The sequence below is a fragment of the Astyanax mexicanus genome, chromosome 2, assembly GCF_023375975.1.
Source record: "Astyanax mexicanus isolate ESR-SI-001 chromosome 2, AstMex3_surface, whole genome shotgun sequence".
In the NCBI taxonomy this organism is placed as follows: domain Eukaryota; kingdom Metazoa; phylum Chordata; class Actinopteri; order Characiformes; family Acestrorhamphidae; genus Astyanax; species Astyanax mexicanus.
Genome location: NC_064409.1, coordinates 67,497,894 through 67,510,424, shown reverse-complemented (window position 1 = coordinate 67,510,424; position 12,531 = coordinate 67,497,894). Strand labels below are relative to the sequence as shown.

The window sequence follows — 12,531 nt, the reverse complement described above, 5'->3', positions numbered from 1 at the left end:
GAGTGATGAGGGGAAAGAGCACCATCTATCCACCCAGAGAGAGCAAGGCCAGTTGTGCTCTTAGGGCTTCGGCCGCTGATGGCAAGCTACATAAACAGGATTTGAACCGCCAATCTTCTGACCATAGTGGCAGTGCTTAGTCCACTGGACCACTTTCAGTTTTGAAAGTGTCACTTTTGTTGTGGTACAGAAATCTGTTACATATTGGATACACAGCAACATCACTCAGTCTGATTGGCCAATTCGGAGTGTCAGTCAAACTGTAGGCAGCATAAAAATGTATGCTCAGATTTGGTAGGAACGTCAGACTTGGACCACTTTAACTATCAACTTTAGTCTGTTGGGGGCATGTCCCCAGTTTCTGACACTCACCATCAGCGTGTAGTGATTACCCCCAGGCTACCTTAAATAAACCTGTAGAAAATAAGTCGGTAACACTTTACTTGGATGGTCCATTTGATGGCCCCTTTGATGCTCGACTGACATTCAACTAACATTTAACTACATGTCTATTACATGCAAATGAACTAAAAGGTGAAAGTAAATGATTATTGAATATAACCCTACATTCCACTCTAACCCAAACGCTTATCTTAATATTTTAGGATTGGGTTTAGGGTTAGATTTTAAGTTTAGGTTAAGGTTAGGGTAAGGGTTAAGTGTAGGGTTAGGTTTTATGGTTAGTTAAGGGTTAAGGTTAGGGTTAGGTGTACGGTTAGGTTCTATTTTGAATCATTTACATTCAACATAGGGTTAAGTTAAATTTAATGGACATTCAGTTCAGTGTTAGTTGAATGTCAGTTGAGCATCAACAAGGCCATAAAATGGACCATCCAAGTAAAGTGTTACCTATAAGTCTAATGAACTCAAGTTTTTAGTAAACATTATAAAAAAAATTGAGGCATCACAGAGTCCAGATCTTAACCTCATTGAGAATCTTTGGGATGTGCTGGATGGAGGAGGCTTTGTGCAGTGGTCAGACTCTACCATTAATGCTGCAAGATCTTGATGAAAAATTAATGCAGCAACACTGGATTGAAATAAATCTTGTGACATTGCAGAATTATTGAAATAATGCCACAGTGAGTGTGCACTGCAATCAAAGCTAAAGGCGGTTCAACCAAATATTAAAGTGTGTTTTTTTTTTTTGCCAGGCAGTGTATAAACATGATTGATTATTGTATACACAAATGATCAGTAAACCGAACAAGCACTGCTATCAGTGCCAACAATTTGCATGAATTGATAAGCAATTTGTGAAAGGCTTAAGAAAGGCATTGAATCAATACAGACTCACATAAAATTATTGATGATTTATGAATAAAGGTTTCTGTATGCTCTGATATTGGTGGTTCTAATAAAGTGTAAAATGACTCTTCACGCTTTACTCAGAACACTACTCACTATACTTACTCAAATCCACCATCACGAGGAAAAATAAATACTGGAGCTGGTCTGGGAGGTCAGCAGTGTGTTCTCCACTCTGTGTGTGTGTGTGTTCTAGGAGTTGTATTGATGTATTGATTGTGTCCGTTGGGATTGTGCTGCTGGTTGATTTCTATAGTGATCTCAGATTGTGCTGTGCAATTCCCCAAGAGATGATTGATTTACTATAAACTGCCAACTGGGCCGAGCGGTGTGTGAGTGTTTACCCACGCATCTCATCACTCTGTCTACCTCTCTCTCTCTCTCTCTCTCTCTCTCTCTCTCTCTCTCTCTCTCACAAACACACACACATTCAAACTTTGTCGTTCTGAAATTCTCTCTACTTTGCACATCATTGGACCCTCTAATCCCTCTGTGTGTAGGTGTGTGTTGGGCATGGTGCCAGATGAACTTTACTAAACTTGCTTCAGAGAGATTTATACCGTTTTGAACAGATGGGTGCATTCAGCATGTTCATTAAAGTCAGCTTGTTCGATTTGTTACTTTTACTGGAATAAATGTGTTTAATTTCTGAAAAGTGAGAATTCATAAATACATCATATTCTCTACATTATAATTCAGTGGTTAATACTTTGGACTCAACTGAAGAAGAGTAAAGTGGAAACTTTTATCTCATTTTACATAAAAGAAGATTATCATGGTAATACACAGGGGTTGGACAATGAAACAGAAACACCTGGTTTTAGACCACAATAATTTATTTTCTCGACGGACAGTTCTGCTGGATACAGGAGAGTTGAGGTGCACATTGAATTCTTCCGTGATTTGAGCAGCCATGCAATCCGGGTTAGCACCCGAACATCCATTTCAGACAGCTTCCTCTTACAGCGTCCACAGTTAATCCTGTTGGATGTGGTTGGTCCTTCTTGGTGGTATGCTGACATTACCCTGGATACTGTGGCTCTTGATACATCACAAAGACTTGCTGTCTTGGTCACAGATGCGCCAGCAAGATTTGCACCAACAATTTGTCCTCTTTTAACCTCTGCTATGTCACCCATAATGTTGTGTGCGTTGCAATATTTTGAGCAAAACCCAATATTTTGAGCTCTTACCCTGCTAATTGAACCTTCACACTCTGCTCTTACTGGTGCAATGTGCAATTAATGAAGATTGGCCACCAGACTGCTCCAATTTAGCCATGAAACCTCCCACTCTAAAATGACACGTGTTTCAGGTGTCCAGCCCCTGTAAATACACATCTAAATACACAAGATTTGTGTTAAATCTCACATGTGTTGCTCCTGAAAATAATTACAAACACACACACACACACACACACACACACTAGAGTATAAATTATATAAAGTATAAAGTACAAAGTCCAGCCGATGCTCTAACTTAAAGAATCAAGAATCAAAGCACAGAACAACGACTCGGTTCTTTTCTTAAACTTTGACTTCAAATATGAGCACCCATGGGGGTGGGGCTGATAGTGTCTCTGACATTTTTTTTTATCTAAAAAATTACATAGACTTTTTTATGTTTTTACTTGAAATGAAGAATAAACATCATCACATTGTTAATATTTTAGTTTTTTTCTTTTATTATTAATAAAAAGGTTCCATGTTTATCTCCTCTATTCCATTCATTTCTGATGTTTTAGGTTTTTGCTGTATTTTTAGTGTCTGTATTGAGATATTTAAGCAGGTAAAGCAGGTAGTGTATCGAAAGACGTACTTTACACATACTGGTTGTGTGACAACACTACTCACATCCAGACACAGAGATTTTGAGCAGTAAAGTTTTACTTTTTAAGTTGTCAATGAGTATTAGTTTCATTATTTAATCCTCATGTTATGTTCATTTGTCAGGAACAGCAATGGTGTTCTCGGGTTAGTTCGACCTGTTGCATGTTTAATTATCCAAAAAATGTCTGAAACCCCAAAAAATCCTAAAAAAAGTGTGAATATTTCATTAGTTTAGTTTCATAAGTTTATTACTAATTATTCTATCAATATTTAGTGCAAAGGTGTTCCTTACCTCTAACAACTAATGCTTCAATTAGCATAATTCACTCGTTTTTTATAAATAAAAATGTTTTTTTTAAATGTTTCACTATTATTCACTATCACAACATATAAAACACAAGAAGTTTTACATAATATTGAAACATAACATTGCAATGTTGTTTTAGTTCAGTTTTTGCAGGGGGTGGTTGCAAATATGTGAGATGAAGCATTTTCATATTATATGTTGATTTTACTAATTAAGACAAGCAGAAGAAGTTTCATACTGAAAAAAATACTTTTAACTATTTTTCCTAGATCTTCAAACTTTAAAACTGGTCAAATTGACCCAGAACATAACTGGAGGTTTAAGTTGTAAATGAAAAAGTAATAAAACTTTGTGCCATGGATGAAATAAATGAAAAAGTGAATAATTCTGTCCATAAAAGTACTTTTGAGAGACTGTCCTCAACAGGACCACCACTGGTGGAGCATTCTGAATGATGGAACTGGCATGTAATGTTAATTCTACACTGTGTAAAACACTGGAAAAATGGTGTCGTCTGCAGTGCGGGTTTGGACTGATGAAAACGTCTGCATGAAGGACCTTGTGATGCATGAATATTTAATCATTCTCTCTCTGATTTTCTGATTTTGTCTTCTCTCTCTTTTGTCTTTCATGTTTTCGATGGCTGGTCCTTCTCTGTCACACAGGTAAGTGATTTTATATCCTTCATCTTTCACTCGGGGGCCGTTAAAAAGTGCAGGGCAGAACAGGACATCAGTGAGATTTATGTCGTAATATTTTTACGCTGGATTCGGACGGAAAGGCCGTGTGTGTGTGTGTGTGTGTGTGTGTGTGACTGCTCTTAAAGCCACAACCCAGGATTTGTACAGAGGTTTTGCTTTCTACCTATTTTTTTTTTCTTTTTTCGTTGGCTTTTTAAAGCAAATCCTCATTGATTTTTGTAGGCACATTGATTGGTGCATGTTTTAAAAGCCTTTTTGTATAAATACAATTATGCCACCCCGCTGGGTGCCAAAGCAATTGAAGTTTCCATTCTTTTCCACCAGAGCAGACAATGTGAATATGAAGACTGTTATTTGTTATTGACCACTGATTCGGAGCTGTGTGCATTTTTTTTAGACAGCAGCACAGCGGCGCATTCCCCTTCAGAAAATTGAATAGTGTAGCTGCCTTTGGAAAATCACTGATTGCCTCTTTTAAAGCTTTTTTAAATGCGCCGTGTGCCTCAGAAGTGGCAGAGTGTTCCGGACTCATCTGCCCGTTCCTCACGTTCAAATGGAAGACCTGAATTGTGGTCATTTTGTTCCAAACAACTTTAAAAAAACCTTTCCTGCATTCAGCTCCTTGCAATTACAGAGTTTGGCCTCCTGTCTGAAGCACCTTCTCCTGCTAACTGAGAGGCTTTAATGTGGCTGGAAGGCATTAGCTGGGTGTAGGAGCAGCTTGGTGGGCTGCAGTGGGGGACTGTGTGTATAATGGTGAGGTGAATGGTGATGAGTGAATGTGTTGGGATGAACAGGTAAAGAATACAGAATAAAGGTTTTCTGGAACTTGCACACACACATACACACACAAACACACATTCATATGTAGTGAAAGCAGAGGCAGGCTTGGCTTGCCTCATAGAGGCTCTCTTATGGTACATGTCCATGACTTGCTGCATGTGGGAATGTATGTGACATTTTTTAATTCAAATGAAGCAAGAAAAATAGGCAATCAAATGCTTAATTTTTAATCCACCTTCCTGTATTCTATAGGTATTCTATAAATCCATATTTTGCCGTTTTTATTTGAATAAAATTGAGCTGAACTTTTTGGCCGGAGGGCGGGGCTGCTTTTAACACAGTGCTATCCAGCATGCACCACGATAAGGGACTTTATGTGGCAGCAAGTTCAGGACACGCTTTTGGGTCAGCATACATCATCATATCTAGCTCGCAGTGCTTATGGGCCCTGTTTTTACAAATTCAATTTATTAACTAACTTATTAGGCTAATAAACAAGAAACTAAACAGAGCTAAGAACATAAACAAGAAATAAGGAATAAACAAGAAACTAGAAACTAAAAACTAACAAGAACAAATGAGGACCAGAATAAATACTAAGCTAACCAGCACAGGGATAAATATATACAAGGAAATAAACAAGAACTAAACTAGACAAGGAAAAACTAAACTAAGCAGGGCAAGGGAGAAAACAATGGATATAAACAGGGAACTAGAAATAAACAGAGAAAAACACGGAACAAGGAGCAAGGGAAACAAACAAGGAATAAACACGGAACTAGGGCTATAGCAACACAGAAACGCAGAGAGACAGACAACAGGAGTTGGTGCAAAGACCGACGAAGGACAAGAGACAAAGGAAGGCTTTATAACACACAAGGGAAGTGGAAACACCTGGGGCTAGGGGGCGGAGCTACAAATTGATACAGGTGGAAAATTACTGGGACACAGGTCACGTGGAAATAACACACAGGCATGAGGACAGACAGGAACAGGGCGAGGATGTGACAGCCCAGTTGGGCATCTGCCTTTAGAAGTTTTGTCTGATAAGATAGCAATGAGCATCACAACCTGTCTTGTGCAGGGTATAAGATACGTACCAAATCATGATTATTATCATGTTGACATCACCTATTTAAAATTAAATTATTGTCAAGTTTTTCTCATTATTAGTCTTTATTTTCCTCTGTCCCAACATTTTTTAAAGGCCTGAAATGCAAGAATAGATGTAAATTAATAAATGAAATAAAGTTACCTAGACACGAACTAAATGATCTTGGGCATTGGAGACCTTTATCTAGTGGTGACAACTTTAAATTGTTTAAATTGAGGCACCGTTCTGTTGTGTACAAAACTGAACTACAACATGACATATATATTTTCTTATTTCCCAGAAATCATTAGGCCTTCTAGGCCCCGAGTTCCCCCTCTGAGTGTTGGCACAGAATTGGGTGAAATGACTGATTAAACTGGGAAATTGTTTACAGGTTGAGTGTGTAGTTTCCACTGGGGAGTCTGACTGGCACACGTCAGCGCTGGCAACACCGAGGCTGAGAGAGAGAGAGAGAGAGAGATACAGAGAGAGACACTGAGAGAGAGAGAGAGATACAGAGAGAGATACAGAGAGAGACACTGAGAGAGAGAGAGAGAGAGATACAGAGAGAGATACAGAGAGAGAGACTGAGAGAGAGAGAGAGAAAGAGAGAGGACGGGATAGCAATTTCTGACCACCCATGCTGTGTGGAGGAGCGGCGAGAGGAGGAGAAGAGATGGAGTGCTGGAGAGAAAGAGAGAGGGAGCGAAAAAGAGGATGTGTGTGATCTGTAGACTCCCTGTAGAGAGCCCAAATGTTCCCTCTCAAATCGAATTAGACACACACACACTATTCCCTACTGCAGAGACTTACATCAGCAACACGACACACACCGGACAAGGGACACACATTCTTTCCCTTACTCTCCTCCTCTTTTCTGCGTGTTCCCTGCGTGTTGTTCTCTCTTTCTTTTGCTCTTTTTCTCATTCTGGTTTGTGGGGAAGGTAATTGGGTTAGACTGAGTGTCTGGATGCAGCGCTGCTTCTGAATTTACTACTAATAGGCAGAGACAGGGCACAAGCTGCATATGGCCACAGACCCTGTGTGTGTGTGTGAGTGCATGCTTACAGTGGGGTGTGTTCTTGTGTGTGTGTGAGGTTAATTAAAGGGCTGCTGAGAAGAGGAGCAGATCAATAGGACAGAACCTTTACGTCTCTCCAGCTGTGGCACCGATACACATATTCTCCCTGAGGAGTTCTATTAGAACAGTGTAACCTCACAGCACGCGGACACAGAGGACACACACACACACACACACACACACACACACACACACACACACACACACACACATATTCTGTGAAAGGCAACTACTTGACAAGAGACAGCTTCTGAAAACTTTGTCAAACTTCTAACACTCATAATTTAACATAACTGTGTGAAAAGAAACTTTGAACTTTTTGATCCAAATATAAATTATATGACAAGCTTAAGAAGCTACAGTAAAAAAAGCTGCTCAATTAATCCAACACCAACAAAGCAATTTCCATCAACAGTGGCACATGCATTCCAACAACTACCATCAGTAGCAACACATCAACTACTAACATAAACCAACAAACACTAATGAATATCAAAAACACCATCAAAAATACAAAAAATATCAAAAAATACAAACCATAAACATCCAAAACAAACCATCATAGACCACCAAACACCACCTACACTCACCAGCAAATACTAACACAGACATGAATACCAAAAAGACCATCAAACGCAAACAGTCCAAAAAACTCCATGAACATAATCAACTCAACCAAATAAGGACCACCCAACACCATCAATACATGCCATCAAAGACCAACACGTGCCACCAACAAACTTAAAAGCCAACAAACACCACCAACATACACTTACAAAGACCACCAAAAGCTGACAGGCACCATCAAATACCACCAAACCACTAACAAAGACCACAAAAAGCCGACACACAGCATCAAATACCACCAAACACAATAACAAACACATATACTAAAAAGACCATCAAAGACAAACAGTTCTAAAATCTTGCATGCCAAAAAGACCATCAAATGCAAACAGTCCAAACACCATGAACATAATCAACTCAACTCAATAAAGACCACCCAACAAAATCAACACATACCATCAAAGACCAAAAATATCACCAACCCACTAACAAAGACCACGTAAAGCCGACACACAGCATCAAATACTAACAAACACACATGCCAAAAAGACCATCAAAAGCAACAAACTTCACCAACATACATCAACATGCCCATCAATACACCCAACTCCATCAACACATGCCATCAAAGACCAACACCTGCCATCAACAAACTTAAAAGCCAACAAACACCAGCAACATACACTTACAAAGACCACCAAAAGCTGACAGGCACCATCAAACACCACCAAACACAATAACCAACACACACCAAAAAGACCATCAAAAACAACACACTTCACCAACACACAGCAAAATGCCCATTAATCCACATAAAAAAGACCACCAAACACCATCATCAAATGCTAAAAAAACACTAGCACAAACCAAAAAGATAATCAGATACCAATACCACACCAAAAACACCATACATTAACGCCAATAAACACCCAACACCATCACCACTAGAGAACACTAACAACTGCTAACAAATACCAAACTTCCAGAATACTGTATCAGATACCAACAGACCATAAAACCAGAACAACATATATCAATCAATTTCCATACACACAAATAAAGACCGCCAAACACCTCCATCACACGCCACTTAAGACCAACACATGCTAACAAAGCTCATTCATATCTGGTGCTTAGATTGTGTTGCTCATGCAAGCAGTGGCATGATCCAGCCTGCCCAGACTGGGCTTAATTAGGTGGTAAATTGTGCAGTTTCCCGTGTGAGCAGATTAAGAAAAGTATAATTTAACTTTAATGTATATAATTGCAATAAAACGTAACATAAAATCCATCCACACAGTAATTATAATATTGTGTGTACATTCTCTTTCTTTCTCTCTGTAGTGAAACAATGTCTCTCTCTCTCTCTTTTTGCGTTCACTGTCTTATTTTTACTCTCCTTCACTCTCTGGGCCTGACACACTTTCACCGAGCCACTCCACACTCCTCAGCTCAACCTGAAGTGTGTAGGTGTTTGTGTGTGTGTGTGTGTGTGTGTGTATGCATACTTACAGTACAATTTAAAATGATCAAATGCATAGTCTTAGCTCAAGGCCCCAGAGTGTGAGTTTGGGAAAATGTGTCTCTGTTTGTGTGTGTGTGTGTGTGTGTGTGTGTGTGTGTGTGAGGCTGAGAAAAAAGATCATAAAAGATGGGAGTGAAGATAGTACACAGTCTCTCTGATCATTTTTCATGTCTGTGACTTGTGCTGGCTTGTCCTGAGGGATCTTATTGGTCACATGGTTATTATTATTGCAGTCTCTTGGTCTCTGCCAGGGTCTCTCGCTCTCTCTCTGTTCCATTCATATCCACATCCTGCCTGCATCCGCTGAGAACAGAAAGCAGCGCAGGAACTCACACTTACTGCATCTCATCAGCACCACGTTTTACACCCCCTCATTCCGTGTCCCTGTGAAGAACTACAGATGCAGTTCTGAAAGCTGTGTAATTGGTTGCTCACTCTTTAAGCAGGGATACAAGCCCAGGAAATCAGTTTTAATTACAAGTTTTCCCCACATTTAATCAATAAAGCAAGACAGGGTTTGGTGTCAGAAGTTTTCTAACTTGTAACTAAGCAGATATCTTGTAACTAAAATGTAATACAAGCTGATGGCCAACATATTTATATTGCCAAAATAGCAGTGTGCTAAATCCAAGCATATCTGCTAAATAATAGAACTAAATGAACCCAAACACATTTACAAGCTGTGATATGTCCATGTTAAAAGCTACACTTTCCTTCCCCGATGGCACGAGCATATTCTGAGATGACAGTGTGAGGATTCATGGTGCTGGAATTGTGAAAGAGTGATTCAGAGAGCATGAGATCATCATTTTCACACATGGATTGTTCACCACAGAGTTCAGATCTTAACCTCATTGAGAATCTTTGCGATGTGCTGGATAGAGAAGGCTTTGTGCAGCGGTCAGACTCTACCATTATCAATACTGCTGCAAGATCTTGGTGAAAAATTAATGCAACACTGGATTGAAATCTTGGATTTTGTGACATTGCAGAAGCTTATTGAAACAATGTCCCAGTGAATGTGCGCTGCAATCAAAGCTAAAGGCGGTCCAATAAAATATTAGATGGTGATGACTTATTTTTTTGGCCAGGCAGTGTAAATAACCGGTTTGACCAAGCTTGGCCATGCTAGTTGACTGATACCAATTTCTTGTGCGAGGCATGTTTTCAGCTAAATAACCAATCTTTTATATATGGCTTCTTTTTCATTAGAACTTGTAGTTATTTCTCAGCATTCCAGTGTCACCAACCAGAAAAATCATTCTTTTTTACTTCAAACTTTTTACAGCACTTCCCATGATGAACAGTGTGTGCTTTAAGCGTCCATTACCTACTTGTTAGCTATATTAGCATCGTAGCTCCAGAGCAAAGCTAAATAAGCTAACTTCAGACGTTGAGTATTTGCTGATAGGCTACATTTGAAAGAAGTGGGAATCTGTGTAAATTTGATTGAACTGTTTCTTCAGGTCTGTCTCTGTGTAGATACTGACGTGAAGATTTGCATTTGGTTAACGCTGAAGTTGTGTGTGCGTATGTAAATGTGTATGTATGTATTTATGTGCATATTTTAGACAGTGCCCGATGGCTTTGTCTCTATTCTGCTTTTCTAATTGGATTATGAGCCTTATCAGTGAGGACAAACGTCAGGGCAACAGATTATAGAATGCAGAAAAAGCACTAGTACTACTACCACAGTTACACACAGATGCATACACACATGTACAGCTCTGGAAAAAAACAAGAGACCACTTAAAAATGATGAGTTTCTATGATTTTAACAAATTGAAAACCTCTGGAATATAATCAAGAGGAAGATGGATGATCAGAAGCCATCAAACCAAGCTGAACTGCTTGAATTGTTGCACCAGTAGTAAAGGCATAAAGTTATCCAAAAGCAGTGTGTAAGACTGGTGGAGGAGAACATGAAAAGATGAATGAAAACTGTAATAAAAAAACAGAGATATTCCACCAAATATTGATTTCTGGACTCTTAAAACTTTATGAATATGAACGTGTTTTCTTTGCATTATTTGAGGTCTGAAAGCTCTGCATCTTTTTTTGTTTGTCATTTCTCATTTTCTGTAAATAAATGCTCTAAATGACAATATTTATATTTGGAATTTGGCAGAAATGCTGTTTGTAGTTTATAGAATAAAATGTTCATTTTACTCGAACATATATGTATAAATAGCAAAATCAGAGAAACTGATTCAGGTGGAAAATCGAGGTCCACCGAGTAAAAATCCACACCAGCATTATGTCGGCTGTAGCAGAGCTGCCCAGGCCAATCAGGCACTTCATTAACACCACCTCCTGTTTCTACACACACTTCCTATTTTATCAGCTCCACTAAGCGTATAGGAACACAGTGTAGTTCTTTAATTACAGTCTGTTTCCATCTGTTTCTCTGCATACCCTATTATGCAGACTATTCTCAGTCCAGAAGTGACACTGAGGGCGTTTTCGCACCTAAAAGTCTGGACCAAAGTTCGCACCAAGGTTCCTGTCTCTTTTATATTGTAAATATTTTGTCTGGTTACCTTAATTTCTGGGCTAACGAGCTTCATGCCACTAAAACACGTCACTTCAGTCAAAACATTGGAAATCTTAGCTAACTGTAAATAAACAAAAGTGCTTTACTCACCCAAATAAACTTTTTTTTAAAAGAGAAAAGTTTGTTAAAGATTAATCCAGGGTTTGTCAGAACAACAAAGCATTTGTATCTTTCTGTGTAAATATATTATCATGTTATAACATGGACACTGCGGCTTATAGTCAGGTGTGGACGGTATCTTTACAAATTCTTTTTTCTAGTGGTTAAGTCTTACATTCAGCCCTGAAATAATGGTAGTTTTGGTTTTACGCTGCAGTTTATTTAGCAGACTACAGAAATGTACTTCATCATGTCATAATCAGCTATGTCTTCATGGACTCTATGTAAGTCTTTCTATACTTAATATTAATTGGTTTGTTGAATGTTAGTTAGGAGTTCAGAAATTTGCTTTACCAGGTGTTGTGATGAATTCTAGCTCTCCGTCAGAATCCGACTCCCTTTTACGGGCATACACACCCCTCAGCAGAGTGAGTAAAAAAGATTACCCTCAGTTTCCTTTTATTTCTATTTATAAATGATGATTAATTTACTGTTACAGTAAATACATGAATTCCTAGTCTATATACTCATTATAGTCGAATTTTTTTATACACCAATTTTTTTTTTTCTAACTTTTTACTAATTTTCTCCCTAATTTACACGGCTAATTACCCAGCCCACTCATTAGCTTTCCCTCTATCACTATGCCTCCTCCCACACATATGAAGTCAGCCACCGATACAT

General features: G+C 38.8%; 1 protein-coding gene across 1 annotated transcript in view; it reads left to right on the top strand.

The window, feature by feature from the left end:
• Positions 1–12,531, top strand: part of spock1 (SPARC (osteonectin), cwcv and kazal like domains proteoglycan 1) — a 502,975-nt gene that overhangs the window by 95,447 nt on the left and 394,997 nt on the right. The window lies entirely within an intron of this gene.